General features: G+C 43.3%; 1 pseudogene across 1 annotated transcript; it reads right to left on the bottom strand.

Annotated features, from left to right (window-relative positions):
- Positions 1-8332: 8332 nt before the first annotated feature.
- Positions 8333-13861, bottom strand: LOC143289594 (uncharacterized; annotated as a pseudogene). The gene is made up of 2 exons (XR_013056260.1): positions 13780-13861; positions 8333-10348 (listed from the first exon to the last, which is right to left on the bottom strand). The product of XR_013056260.1 is annotated as an uncharacterized LOC143289594 (transcript).
- Positions 13862-14586: the final 725 nt, after the last annotated feature.

Raw genomic sequence — 14586 nt, forward strand, 5'->3', positions numbered from 1 at the left:
TTCTTACCAAAATGCTAAAAGTGGAAATTGCCTGTTCTGACAAAAGAATTATGAACTATTTCGATGAGTATTTTTGCACGTTTACACCTTATTTTTCGTTTTATAATTACACCAGTTATTTGCTTTAATCTTCCATGTTTACTTTGAGCATGTTTCTTGTCAAATCTCTGCCATTCAAGTATTGGAACTGACCTATTTAAAATTCAACACAGAGCCTCATCTGGCATCGACTTTGGAGAGACTTGACACACTGGATATCAGTTTAGAGCATCATTTCATTCACAGCATGCATACTTTTTCATGTCTTTGTGAAATTGGGGGAAGGGGAAATTGTTGTTTTGGACAACTGTCGACGGGATCTATCCTATACATATAGTAGGCTTCAATGCAAAGGTTCCAAGCCGATTACGTGATCTGCTTTCTGTCATTTGTTTACGCCAGATCTCGATCAGAGGAATCTATATATATATATATATATTTTTTTTTAATTTTATAAAAGATTGTAAATTAATAAACTTACCGCGTTGCTTTCTTTTAAAATGCTGTATATGTATTGAGTTCTAAAGACCTTTTTGACAACATAGTTTTTGTTGTTTGGTTCAGTCTATGCAAAATTGAATAATGTGATCGAACTTATCGAAGAAAGGCAGTGCATGCCCAGAAAAACCAGTTATGGTGGTGGGCTGCCCATGACGTCATATGACCCTCTTTTTTTTTTAGTCGCTTTGCAAGCAACAAAATATTACCGACGAAGGCCAGTGGATGAAGGCGAGTGTGCTATCTCCCTAAATCCTCATCGTCTTGATAGACCTTTTTGGATCTATTTCCGAAGACTGCAGTTTGACGTAGTGATGAAAAGTGACGTCATTGTTCCTTTTTTTTTTTTTCTTCTTTACTTTCTTTTGTGCTATCCTTTTGAAATGTTCCTTTGTGTCTTGTTTGATGCCTACTTGCAGCTTGTGTAGAAGTCTTGACTTGAGTGACAGGAGCAGGTTTGGTGGTTTTAACAATATCTGTATAGGTCTTCTTGTTTGAAATGGAACTGCCTGTCTGCTTGGAACTGTCAGCAATGTCATTTTTTGTTCTGAAATTTTCAGGGTGCTAATTACTTCTTTGTAACTATTGACTGCTTTTTTTTTGATTAGCGATCTTTCTGCATAAATTTTCTATAATGTCAATGAGATGGTGAAGATCACTTACTGTCTTGCTGGCATCAGTACTGTTTTCGTTGTCAGCGACAATGACATTTTCTTTTGTGCTGTGTTTTGCAGCAGCTCCTTTTCAAGGCAGATGGTTTTGAACTTTCTTTTGGAGATTTACTTTTCTCTCCAGGTGCTGGAATGTCCAATTGGCCTCCCAAGCTTCTTGTTCTCGTCATGCTTCTAGAGATGTTATGATTTCAGCAGCTCTGAATTTGAGTTGTTGACAATTTCCGCCATCTTGAATGTGTCAAAGTCATGTGTGTGTGTGTGTGTGTGTGTGAACAAATCTCATACACAGCCGATTTTTAAAAGTTATCATTAATAAGCAAAAATTAAACAAAGAGAAACATGGTATACAAGGCATGTGGTATGTCTAGCTTACTCTTAATTCCGGGATTTTTTTTTTTTTTTTTTTTTATCTCGAAGAAATTTTCATGAAGGAAAGCAACAGATGACAAGCGGGGTACACCTGCTGAATCTTCCTCTGCTTCGCCCAGAAGACCAGTCAACCAAGGCAGAGGATGCCATGCAAAGCATCAACAGTCTCATGAAACCAAACAGTCTTTAATAAAATAGCGCGGTTTCTCCTTCTACTTCTTCATCTTCTTCTTCGTCATCTGACAGGAGCAGCAGCAGTAGTAGTAGTAGTCAGTTGGTTTTGAACATACTGCACAACGTGTTTCTGATCATACAAAACAAACATAATGTAGCCTCAGTGAACAAGACAAAGAAACAAAATAACTATCGTGTACTGACTGAAGCACTTATGCAGGCTGCCTCCGTGGTTCAGGACTCTGCCAGCTACTGCAGCAGCAACGTTGTTTTCCTGACAGACGCTCTGTCAGCGCTGCAAGCCCTTCAGTACAAGCTGCCACTATTGACGGCAAGAAGCAGACGGGCAGTCCTCCAGTGGATGCCGGCCCATTGTATTACTCTTCAAGTTTTGTCACAACAGATATTTCTGTGTGAAATTCGGGCAGCTCTCCCCAGGTAGAGCGCGTTGCTACGCTGAGAGCGCAAAACCCTTTTTTTCCTGCCTGCATTTTAAAAAATTAATTAATTAAAAAAAAAAATGCTTTCCTATCGAAGTAGATTTTTGTACAGAATTTTGCCAGGGTCAACCCTTTTGTTGCCGTGGGTTCTTTTACGTGCGCTAAGTGCATACTGCACACGGGACCACGGTTTATCGTCTCATCCGAATGACTATCGTCAAGACCACCACTCAAAGTGTAGTAGAGGGAGAGAATATACTGGCGACTCTGCCGGGATTCGAACCAGTGTGCTCTCGCTTCCTTGGCAGCTGCGTTACCTCTATGCCATCACTCCACTCCACTCGTGGGGTCTGTTGGGGTATGTATTGTCGCCCCTTCATGGATTGTCGCCGGTGACAATGCGTATATTCTCTCTGCACATATTGTCACCCCTCCACACTGGTGGTGGTGTTGCGGCATGTATTGTTACCACTGCATAGATTGTCACGGGTGACAAGAGAAACGGCCCTCACAGCACATGGTGTTGCCCCTCTGCACCGGTGCTGTTGCTGCGGCATGTATTGTCGCCCCTGCATGGATTGTCACCTGTGACAATACGATCAGCCCTCACTGCACAAATTGTCGCCCCTCTGCACTGGTGCTGTTATTGAGGCATGTATTGTCGCCCCTGCATGGATTGTCGCCAGTGACAATAAGTACAGCCCGCACAACAGATATTGTCGCCCCTCTGAACTGGTGCTGTTGCTGAGGCATGTGTTGTCTCCCATACATGTATTGTCGCCGGCGACGATTCGTACAACCTCACAGCAGATATTGTTGACCCTCTGCACTGGTGCAGTTGTTGTGGCATGTATTGTCGCCCCTGCATGGATTGTCACCTGTGAAAAATTGTCGCCCCTCTGCACCGGTGCTATTGTTGAGCCATGTATTGTCGCCCCTGCATGGATTGTCACCTGTGACAATACGATCAGCCCTCACTGCACAAATTGTCGCCCCTCTGCACTGGTGCTGTTATTGAGCCATGTATTGTCGCCCCTGCACAGATTGTCACCTGTGACAATACGATCAGTCCTCACTGCACAAATTGTCGCCCCTCTGGACTGTTGCTGTTGTTGTTCTGTGCGTGTGTTCGTATGCGCCTGTGCATATAAGTTTACTGTGTGTTTCTTTGTATGAGTGTATGCTTGCGCGTGTATTTCGTGTGTGTTTGAGAGTCTATTCGTGTTTATGCAAAAGGGGTGTGTGGTGGGAGAGGTGGTGATATTTGGTGTTTGTGTGTGAGTGTTTGCATGATTGTGTTTGCGGATGTGTGCATGCACGTGCGCGTGTGTGTCTGTGTTATCTGCGACGGCACAGACCTTCAATGACGCCACGCTGGGATGTAAATGTTACGTCACAACTTCTCACCCAGTGGGTTCTGGATCTTGAATCGATCATAAAAGTTAATCGTGGATGGGTTGCAAACTGGTCAGGTTTGGCTACTGTCACTGTGTTTGTGTTAGTGAGTGTGTCTGTGTGTGTGTGTGTGTGTGTGTGTGCGCGCGCGCGCGCGCGCGTGTGTGTGTATCATCTTATCTGCGAGGGCACAGCGCTTCAGTGACTCTACGCTGGCTCGTAAAAGTTACGTCACGACTCTTCACCCACTCGTCACAATAGCAACAGTGCAGAGGGGTGACAATATGTGCAGTGAGGGTTGCATGTATTTTCGCAGGCAGCAATCCATTCAGGGGCGACGATACATGCCGCAACAGGGTACCCACGAATGAGCAAGCTGACAAGCTGGCCAAGAAGGGAGGTTTAAGGGAGCAGCACAACAACAACGTCAGCTTCAGTGAGATGAAGTCCATCGCCAGGGCACTTACGATACAATTAGGGACGACTACCACACGTTACCCAGAGAGCAGGAAAGTGTCCTGGTGAGACTTCGCACCAGTCACAGCAGACTGAAAAGTAACATGCACCAGAAACTGAAGCGGATGTCATCTACCGCCTGTCCCAGGTGGACAGGAAGACCGGACAGTGGAGCACATTGCCCAAAGCTGCCCCCTTGTTCAAACAGGGAAGACAAAATGTGTGGCCTGTCGACACTACACTCATGACCAGGCTATATGGCAGCCTTGAACAGCTGGAGAAAACGCCATTCATCACTAGAGCTCGACTGATGGTGTAGCTATGAGCGCCAAGAAGAAGACAGAGAAGAGGAATAATTGAAAATGTTCATAAATGAAATAAAAAAAGCACATGCAGTTGACAAGCATGTTTTTGAAATAACTATTTGGAATATAAGAATAATTATGTTCATCCAAATTTGAGTTTACCTCTTTGGAGACCAATCGCCCAATATCACCCTTAGCCGTCCTTCCAAAGATCTTCGAAGTTTTCCTTCAACTTCACTTTAGGACCAGTTGTCTGAAAGTGCCCAAGTTTTCACTGCCTTTGTCTGACACAGTGGGTTTAGCGCGACTGGAATACAAAGGCATGTCGACACATCCTCGACGGGCACTTGACGTTATCTGCATGGCATGCATGATAGCGTGCTCTGCCTTGTCTTTCCAGTGATAATTCAGTTTGCTCATGACTCTTGACTCTCTCTCACTCTCTCCCCCTCTCTCTGTGTCATACCTATCTTTCCATCTGAATCTCTCTTGTTCTGTCTGTCTCTGCCCCTCTCTCTCTGTCTCGTTCTCTTTCTCTCTCATTCTCTGTGTGTGTCAATCTGTCTCTTTCTTTACTATTTTTGAAGAGTTTGACGAAGAGATAAACTGTAAATGAAGTGTCGACCCATATATCTCCCAAAATATGTTACGAAACAAAGAAGAGACTGATAAAAAGCTTCAAAGCTTGCTTTGTCCCTATTCTACGATTACCGCAACTACAACTACTACTACTGCTGCTGCTACCTCAGAAGGCAGTACTCTGGGCTTTCTCGCAATAACTTGACTTGTCCCTATTCTACGATTACCGCAACTACAACTACTACTACTGCTGCTGCTACCTCAGAAGGCAGTACTCTGGGCTTTCTGGCAATAACTTGACCTGGTCTAAGGAATAGAAACCTGCAGCACTGCAGTACAAATCGAAAAAATAAAAGAATGAGTAAATGGAACATCCTTCCCTGATGTCCTTGCACACGTCATGCAAATTGAAAACATTGTAGCAAGAAACTTCTACACCCTGAGAGAAAGTGAAACAACAAAAGGGGGAAAAACCCAAAAAAACAAACAAACAAAAAACAAACACCCCCCCCAAAAAAAACAACAACCAAACAAACAAAACAAAACAACAACAACAACAACAACAAAAAGAAAAAGAAAAAAAAAGAAACCCCCCCAAAAAACACGGTACCTGCCAGTCATTTCACAAAAAGAAAACATCCATTAAAACAGCCACAACATCCCAAGACACAAATGAAGCAAAAACAAATGAACAACCCGTACACACTTCCCCCACCTGTATGGAGACATCAATCATCGCATGAAAGGGAAAAAAAAACATCATTATTACCAGCCGCCGTGGCGAAGTGGTTAGCGTCGCGAACTGTCGGCCGGGAGGACACGGGTTCAGTTCCCAGCAGAGGTGGGTTTTTCGGCCCGCAGCCGGCTCCCACCCAGTAGAGTGTGCTATGGGCTGAAATGGGAAGACTGGAACCACACAGTCTTCTTCTTCTTCTTCTTCTTCTTCTGCGTTCACTCGTCTGCTTTTACGTGTATGACCGTTTTTACCCCGCCATGTAAGCAGCCATACTCCGTTTTCGGGGGTGCGCATGCTGGGTATGTTCTTGTTTCCATAACCCACTGAACGCTAACATGGATTATAGGATCTTTAACGTGCGTATTTGATCTTCTGCTTGCATATATACACGAAGGGGGTTCAGGCACTAGCAGGTCTGCACATATGTTGACCTGGGAGATCGTAAAAATCTCCACCCTTTACCCACCAGGCGCCATCACCGTGATTCGAACTCGGGACCCTCAGATTGACAGTCCAATGCTTTAACCACTCGGCTATTGCGCCCGTCAAACCACACAGTCGAGTATCATCCACTTCACGGATGCGTCTTTGGGTGTGTTGCTCTAATTTTCTGATCAACACTGCAAGTGTCTGTTTCCCTCGGGCCTAGTTGACGCCGGGATATCATTATGACAGGAAGCGTAGAGTACAGCCTTGTCACGAAGTCCCGAACCTACATGGACCTCCATAGGAGCATCGGCATCATCATCATCATCATCATCATCACCATCCTTCCTTCATCATCACTATGGAAGTCCCAAATACTGTGGCCTTTCTTGACCTGCTGTCTTGGTGATCTCAGTTTCGATACCCCTCCACTTCCGCGTTTGGGATGAGTCTTGTCGAGGTCTACAGTGTCGGCGGATTCATGGGGGACTGTCGGTGGAAAGCCGTGGTGGCAGTCTCCACTCTAGGGGAGACGCTCACTCGGTCTGGCTCCGCCACTAAGCCATTATTGTCGTCAGTAGGGGGGCTTAGTAGGTGGCGTCCTAAGTACGTTAAATAAGAACAGGCACTATCGAACACCACCGAAGTGACTCAGCAGCAGTGTAGGGCCTTCTCAGGTGTGTACTGGGGACCTAACATCAATGGTTCCCTGTGGACTGCCGATGCTGGGACTGCGACGGACGAACCTGGCTGTGACCGTGTATGGAAGACTCGGAATGAGCGGCGTGCGAGTAGTGCCACTGAAACGGTTGCAGATGATAAGGCAGCTCCCCCCCATCCCTCTTCCCCCCACACTCCCCACCACCCACCCCCCAAAAAACAACAACAAAAAACCAACCCCAAAACAACTAAAATAACCCACAAAAAAACAGTATAATCAGTATCATTATTATCATTATTGTTATTATGAACGCTATTCTTGTTCATGTTGTTGCTGTTACGTTGGCACATTACGTCACCCCGGTAAAAAATAGAATCACCCTGGGTGACGCTCTGTTCCAACGTTTAGGTACGGAATGTCACCCCAGTACCCGAATGTCTTTTAGCTCCGGCAGGTGACATAATCCTGTCCGCTGTGGTACGATTTGTCGCCATGTGTGAATGCATTGATTTGTGTCGGGTCTGACATTGATCTGTGTCGGGTGTGTCGGGTCTGACATTGATCTGTGTCGGGTGTGTCGGGTCTGACAGTGATCTGTGTCGGGTCTGACAGTGATCTGTGTCGGGTGTGTCGGGTCTGACATTTATCTATGTCGGGTGTGTCGGGTCTGACAGTGATCTGTGTCGGGTGTGTCGGGTCTGACATTTATCTATGTCGGGTGTGTCGGGTGTGACATTGATCTGTGTCGGGTGTGTCGGGTCTGACATTGATCTGTGTCGGGTCTGACTTCTGAAAAGGTGAACAAGGTGAAGCAGGGAGATTACAGTAAACACTAACTCCTACATCTTATTGCCAATGACGATGCTTGTTTCGACGATGGAACTGATGCCTTCGCTGCCTTCTGAGAATGGTGGTGGTGGTGGTGGTGTAAGAAAGTAAGTCTATTCTTTGACACATGTGACGGTACTCACAGTCTTATGTTGGAAGATCGATGATCTCCACAACTGACAACGACGACGATGACGATGATGATGATGATGGTGGTGATGATTATGATGGTGAATATGATGACTTTACTCTTTGACAGTGAATTAGGCCAAGTTGGAGGACGTTGTTTTACTTGTTTATTCCAGCAACAAACACACCAGAAGAAGAAAAAAAGTGGCAGCTCTAACACCCAAAAGCACGAATCGTCAAGACTGTTTCAGTTTCGTTTCGAACAAATCCATACAACACACACACACACACACACACACACACACACACACACACACACTAACACTAACACTAACACACTAACACACACACACACTAACACACCCACTAACACACTAACACACAGACTCACACACGTGGGCGCACATGCATGAACCATCTCCAGCCCAATCTGGTTTCCGAAAAGGTTACACCTCCACACACAACATCTTTAATCTGTAATCACTTGTGAACAATATTAAAACAAACACAGAGGTCATTCCTGCTATTTTTTTGTTGATTTTTTTTTTTCCAAAAAGCTTTTGACAGTGGGAGCAGAAATAAACTTTCTTATTTTCTATTTCATGAAGGATTGCATAGTGAAATGTGTGACACGTTATGTGGATTGTATAGACATGTAAAGGCTGCAGCTGATATTGGTGACAAAATTACAGAGCATTTTGAGTGCATGTCAGGTGCAAGGCAAAGCTGTGCACTCTTGTTCTCCACATTCCTTTCAGAGTTACAAGTGGAGCTGATCAATGGTAAGGCACAAGGTATTGATGTTCTTGAGGACCCATTAGGTGTATTTCTTCTGATGTACGCTGATGACAGTGCTGTTGTTTCTGACTCAAAGGAAGATCATCTGTTTGGAAAGATACTGTAAGAGGTGGAGGTTGAATGTTCACATGGACAAAACCAAAGTGGCAGATTTTAGAATTTGTTGTTTTGTAAAGGGGTGTGAAAAAGGGTTCTTTTATGGCACCGAGCGCTGAAAGTCAAATCCTGTTACAATTATCCTGGAGTCATCTTTTTAGCCTCACTGAAATGGATCAAATGTGTAGACGCCCTTTCGGTGAAAGCTTTTAAGATCAATTGCAGGGGTTGTATTGCAAACTGAAAATGCTTTTCAATTTTTCGACATAAAAACAAAACCCATTCTGTTGTACGTTTCTGAAATCTTGGGGTTTCGTAAGTACGGTATGATCGAAAGGATACAGGTTAAGATATGGAAAATGATACTGGATATTGGCAAGGGTTTCAAAAATAGCGTCTCTCCAGAAGAATGCGGTAGACTGTCAAGTGTTGAATGAAGTCAATGGCATGTGATACAGTGATCGGACATATATGATATTCCTTTGTTTGTTCTCATTTTATGATCGATGACGAACAGGGTAATGTCTCTATCTGTGCGATTAATTCCAGTTTTGAGATTTTTTATTTCATTTTTCACGATGCATCTTTCTTCTGAGCAGAGCCCACAAGGTTTCCCTGAAGCGGGACCCCATCGTGTAATATACGAAGAAGTTAAAGGTGGAATTCACCAGAGACAGTCCTTCCAGGATCCACAGAGCGGTGAAGGAAAGGTTGTGTTGGCGCCCTCCAGGTCTCATCTCTGGCAAAAAGAGAGCGATAACACGGAAAAAGCAAGCAGGAGATATGCAAATGATAAAGAACACAGAATTACCAATCAACATTTTGGTGAGCGCCACTTCTCGGGGAGACAGTGATGACGAAGTTTCACTTCGCCATGTCATGATTTTGCGAAGTTTCACCGTGGTTATCGTCGTTGCTGTTATCACCACGATTATCATGCCTCCGGGCAAACTAATTCCGAACAAAATGCTGTCCATATAGTCAATCACCTGTTTGTGATCTTTGTAAAACTCGTTGCCAGTTATTTCCTTCCACTCCACGCCAAGTTCTGGGTCATAAACACACCCAATCCAGTATCGCTGTGCCACAACAGAGTACACACTGAGCGCACAGACACTAATGGAAATAAGGATGAACGCCATTGTTTTAGTGCGCAGCAGAGTCTGATATTTCAGTGGTCTGAGTACACAGTAGCATCTCTCACAGGCGATGATGGCTGACACGACATAAGAAATGAAACCAGAGCCCAACAGAAAGATGAGATTGTTGTTGGTAATGAACTCGTTCACTGGCGATCTAATTACTTGCCCAGTAATATACAAATAAATATTTTCAGCGTGAAGAATAAAAGCGGATGCTATGTAGAGAAATCAGACACGGCCAAAGTGAACAGACAGAGGTTGACACGGTCCTGAAGACCTTGTTTATAGAACACCATCATGTTGAAGATGTTGGCTGGTGCTCCGATCAGGAACAGGAACGCAAGAATAAGATTTTTGATCTTGCTTACAAGTGCTTCTGCTTCCTGACTTATAATGTTGTCAGAATTATCCCATGGTAAATACTCCATCTCGTTCAATCTGATTTGAAGGCATCCTTTGGTCAGTGACGTGTTCAGCACAACATGCTGCGTTGACATGGAGTCCTCAACAGTTGAATGTCCGTCAACATTCAGAGACTGACGAGCAATGATGAAAACTGTATCACCAAGACTCGACCCCATATTTATTCCTCCGAGTGTTCTGCTGTGGTGACAGGAACAGGAAACGATTGGGATAGTTGTGTGAAGAATGCCGGAGATTTTATAAAAAATGATTACAATGATAATGATTTAAAGAAAGAAAGAAAGAAAGGAAAACAAAAAGAGGAAGAAGAAGAAGAAATTCGTCGAAATGTTTGAAACAGCGATGATAATGATAATAGCAATAACAGCATAATCAACTTTGATATGAAAACATATACACCTGCAGGCACAAAAAAAAAAAAAAAAAAAAAAGAAGAAGAAAGATTTTGAGCAGCCCCGAATCTCACAAAGAAAAATGATTATATTGTGACAAGAAGTATTACAACACAATACAGTACAATACAACACAATACAATACGATCAATCATCACTCATTGAATGTTGTTTTGTAGCTAAACCGATTTTGGAATAAAGCCGCATTTAGATAAGATTGTTCCCTGATTTGGGAACACAGAAGCGTTTGCAGGAAGGAGGAAGATGATCAAAATCTGACAGAGTATGGCTGCTGCTGCTTCAAACGCTCGTGAATATGTGCAGCTCTGTCTTATTCCAACAACCATTCTGTACACATTCACGTTCTTATTCAGCATATTCTTATTCTTCAACGCACGATTTCCACAGCACCATATAAAAGAGATAGTTCAAACGCATTCAATAAAGTATAAGCGCATATATATATATATATATATATATGTGTGTGTGTGTGTGTGTGTGTGTGTGTGTGTGTGAGAGAGTCTGAGAGAGAGAGAGAGAGAGAGAGAGAGAGAGAGAGAGAGAGTGATTGTTTTCTGAACATTAAAATCCAAATAGTTTATAATGAACCGGGAGGAAAATTGTTGGATGTGCTCAAAGAAAACAGCATCAGAATTTGATACGTCTTGTAGGGCCGAGTCATCAGAATACTTGATCACAGGAGTTTGACGCGAACAATGCGAATAAATTAATTTGATTTATCCGACGAAAGCTACGCAAGTGAGTAGCCTTCTTTGTCTGAGAGATCAGTTTAACTTGGTAGTCATTATGATTTATCCACGTTGGTGTATGGATGGTCAAAGAGGGTAGTATGTGATTAGCAGTGCTCCGATTAGATCTCTATGGAAACTGGCATGGTAGGGCATTGTGTATGCTAGTATTTTGTTTCAGAATGACGCTTTCCTAACATTTCATAGCAATTGGAATTAGAGCTCTGATGATGATGATGATGATGATGATGTTTGGATACTTGTATAGCGTCTATCCTCGGTCGGAGACCAAGCTCTAAGCGCTTTTTACGACCACAGAGTCATTTGCACGACAGACTGCCTACCTTGGTAGAGCCGACTGACAACTGCCATTAGGCGCTTATCATTCGTTTCATGTGTCATTCAATCAGGTTTAATTCACGCACACATATACTCATACGGACATGTAACATTTTACGTGCATGGCCATTTTTTATTAGTAGCCATTTTTTTTTCTTTGGCACTGGTGTGATCATTGAATATTTCCAGGCACACGACAATCCTTCGGAGACCACGTGAACATGCTACCGAACACACCACACCAAATTGTGAGACATGTCTTCAGGAGCTGTCCACTGATCCCATCAGAACCTGATGCCTTTTGACAGGAAACTTCCGGAAAACATATTCAACAATGCAAAGGTCAAGGAATAAAACACATTCATCATTTCAAGCATTTTCTTAAGAGGGTAGGTTATTTTCTTCTAGTACGTTATCAAGATTATTTCGTTTCAATGCGACGGCATAAGTCATCAAAGGTGGGGTTTTATGTTGTTGATTTTTGTCTTTAAAACGGAATCCGTTGAACAAATGATATAGAAGGGGCAGGGACCGGTGTTTGTGTGATTTCCAGAAAGCAGTGTCAAGTTCCATGCATCTGTCATCTTGCCGCTATCAAAGTTTCAACAACAACAAAATCCCTGTCTTCATCAACGCATTTCAGCTTCGATAAACAGTAACGAAAACGCTTAACGCCATCCTCGGGTGTAATATATATACACGACCATCACTCTTGTCAAATCCAATTCTTTAAGACGCTTCTCTTGCACTCTGAACAGTGTAGACTGAAGGTCCATCACCACTTGTCTCTGTGATCAAGGATTATATAAAAACAGAAAGAAGGCTACTCATTGTCCCATTTCGTGGGGGGGAAAAAAATCGAAAACTCTGGACTCTTCAAATAATGGCTGTTTGTATGCTTGAGAAGGGTGCACTACCCAAGGGGTTAAAGCGTTGGACTTTCAATCTGAGGCCCCCGGGTTCGATTCTCAGTAATGATGCCTGGCGGGTAAAGGGTAGAGATTTTTCATATCTCCCAGGTCAACATATTTTTTTCATATCTCCCAGGTCAACATATGTGCAAACCTGCTTGTGCCTGAACCCCCTCCGTGTGTATACGCAAGCAGAAGATCACGCACGTTGAAAATCCTGTAATCCATGTCAGCGTTCGGTGGGTTATGGAAATAAGAACATTCCCAGCATGCACATCCCCGAAAACGGAGTATGGCTGTCCACATGACGGGATAAAAACGTCCATGCACGTAAAAGCCCACTCGTGTACATGCGAGTGAATATGGGAGTTGCAGCCCACGAACGAAGAAGAAGAAGTAGAAGTAGTAGTATACTTGAAAATACATTAAATAAGCCCATGTGTAGCGCGACTTAAGACTTAGACATACGCTGGCCTGTGATTTACATTTGTTGAGGGTTTTCCTATGATTAATCAGGGACATTATGCAGTGAATGACAAAGCCTGTACAATGATCTTTCTCTGAATGAAATTTAGCAGCCTTCTTCGCATCCTTTGAATAATATGTTGCCACGAATTATCGATTGAAGGCATGATTCCGACAGTGACAAGATTTTTCAAGCACGATGACTGTCTTCCACTGAAATTGTCAGTATGTCTATTCTAGTAAAGTCAGTACCCTCTTTAACATATTTGTAAGCATTAAACACCCCGATGATTTAATTAGTGTCTGAAAGACAGAGTTATTACACAAACAATTTAGCCAAAAAATCAAATTCATGGTTTTCCAATCTATTGAATTTTTAATTTATGTAACCTGATTATCTCCCACTTGTGCTTTATTGCATGACTGTCTTCCTGCCATAATTTCGAACGCTAAAGCGAGTACTTTTTTTTCCAAACGTACGGTAGTTCACTTTCTCTATATTATATTCTTTTGTCTTGCTATTTTAACACCAATGTTTTCGGTGAAAAGAACGGGTAATCAATATCATACAGCGAGATTCTACCTTAAGGGTTCCCAGGAAGAAAAAAAATCACTGTCGGATTATAGGAAATGTATTTTCAGCAAAACTTTTTGTTGGATGTGGAACTGTCAGATTATAGGTAAACTGTTTACAGCAAAACGTTTTCTTCAGTGTGGCACTGTCAGATTTTTGCTTACGAATTTACAGCAATAACCTTTCTGAATGATGTTCCAAAAGTATTCGTTAAAGTGCCAATGCCCAGGATAACATCACTCAGAACTCAAAACGTTGCCAACCACACGTTTCATGCAGTGAGAAGACCCAGGTACACTGTTCGGGTAAACAAGCCTTTATTTGTTTTCAACTGTGCAGTTATCGACTTGTATTCAACCTTTTTTTTTAATTTCTCCATTTTCTTCTTCTTTTATGCTTCTGTTTGTGATTGAAATAGGGCAACATTTGTGTGTGTGTGTGTGTGTGTGTGTGTGTGTGTGTGTGTTAGTGTGTGGTTGGGTGGGTGGGTGCGAGGTGTAGGTGTGTTGGTGTGAGGATTGGTTTGTGAGTCGGTTTGTGAGTCGGTTTGTGTGCATGCCCGTTAATGATGTTCGTTAATAACAGGAATGGTGGCGGTGGAAGTGGTAGCTTGTTGTTGTTGGTCTGTCTATTTCTGGAAGCGATTTGTGTGTGCGTGTGTGCGTGTGTGCATGTGTGTGCGTGTGTGTGTGCATGTGTGTGCGTGTGTGTGTGCGTGTGTGTGTGTGTGTGTGTGTGTGTGTGTGTGTGTGTGTGTGTGTGTGTGTGTGTGTGTGTGTGTGTGTGTGTGTGTGTGTGTGTGTGTGTGCAATGTTCTAAACCTGGGTGTGCACGCTTTCCAAAGTATGAAATATTTCTGTCGTACATGTACTGGAACTCTATCATGTGCATGCGAGCGCGCGCGCGTTGTGGCTGTTCTTGTGTTACATGTGTGTATGTGTGCGTGTGCGTGCGCGCGTGTGTGTGTGAGTGTGTGTGTGTGTGTGTG

The sequence above is a fragment of the Babylonia areolata genome, chromosome 14 (assembly GCF_041734735.1).
Source record: "Babylonia areolata isolate BAREFJ2019XMU chromosome 14, ASM4173473v1, whole genome shotgun sequence".
NCBI lineage: Eukaryota > Metazoa > Mollusca > Gastropoda > Neogastropoda > Buccinidae > Babylonia > Babylonia areolata.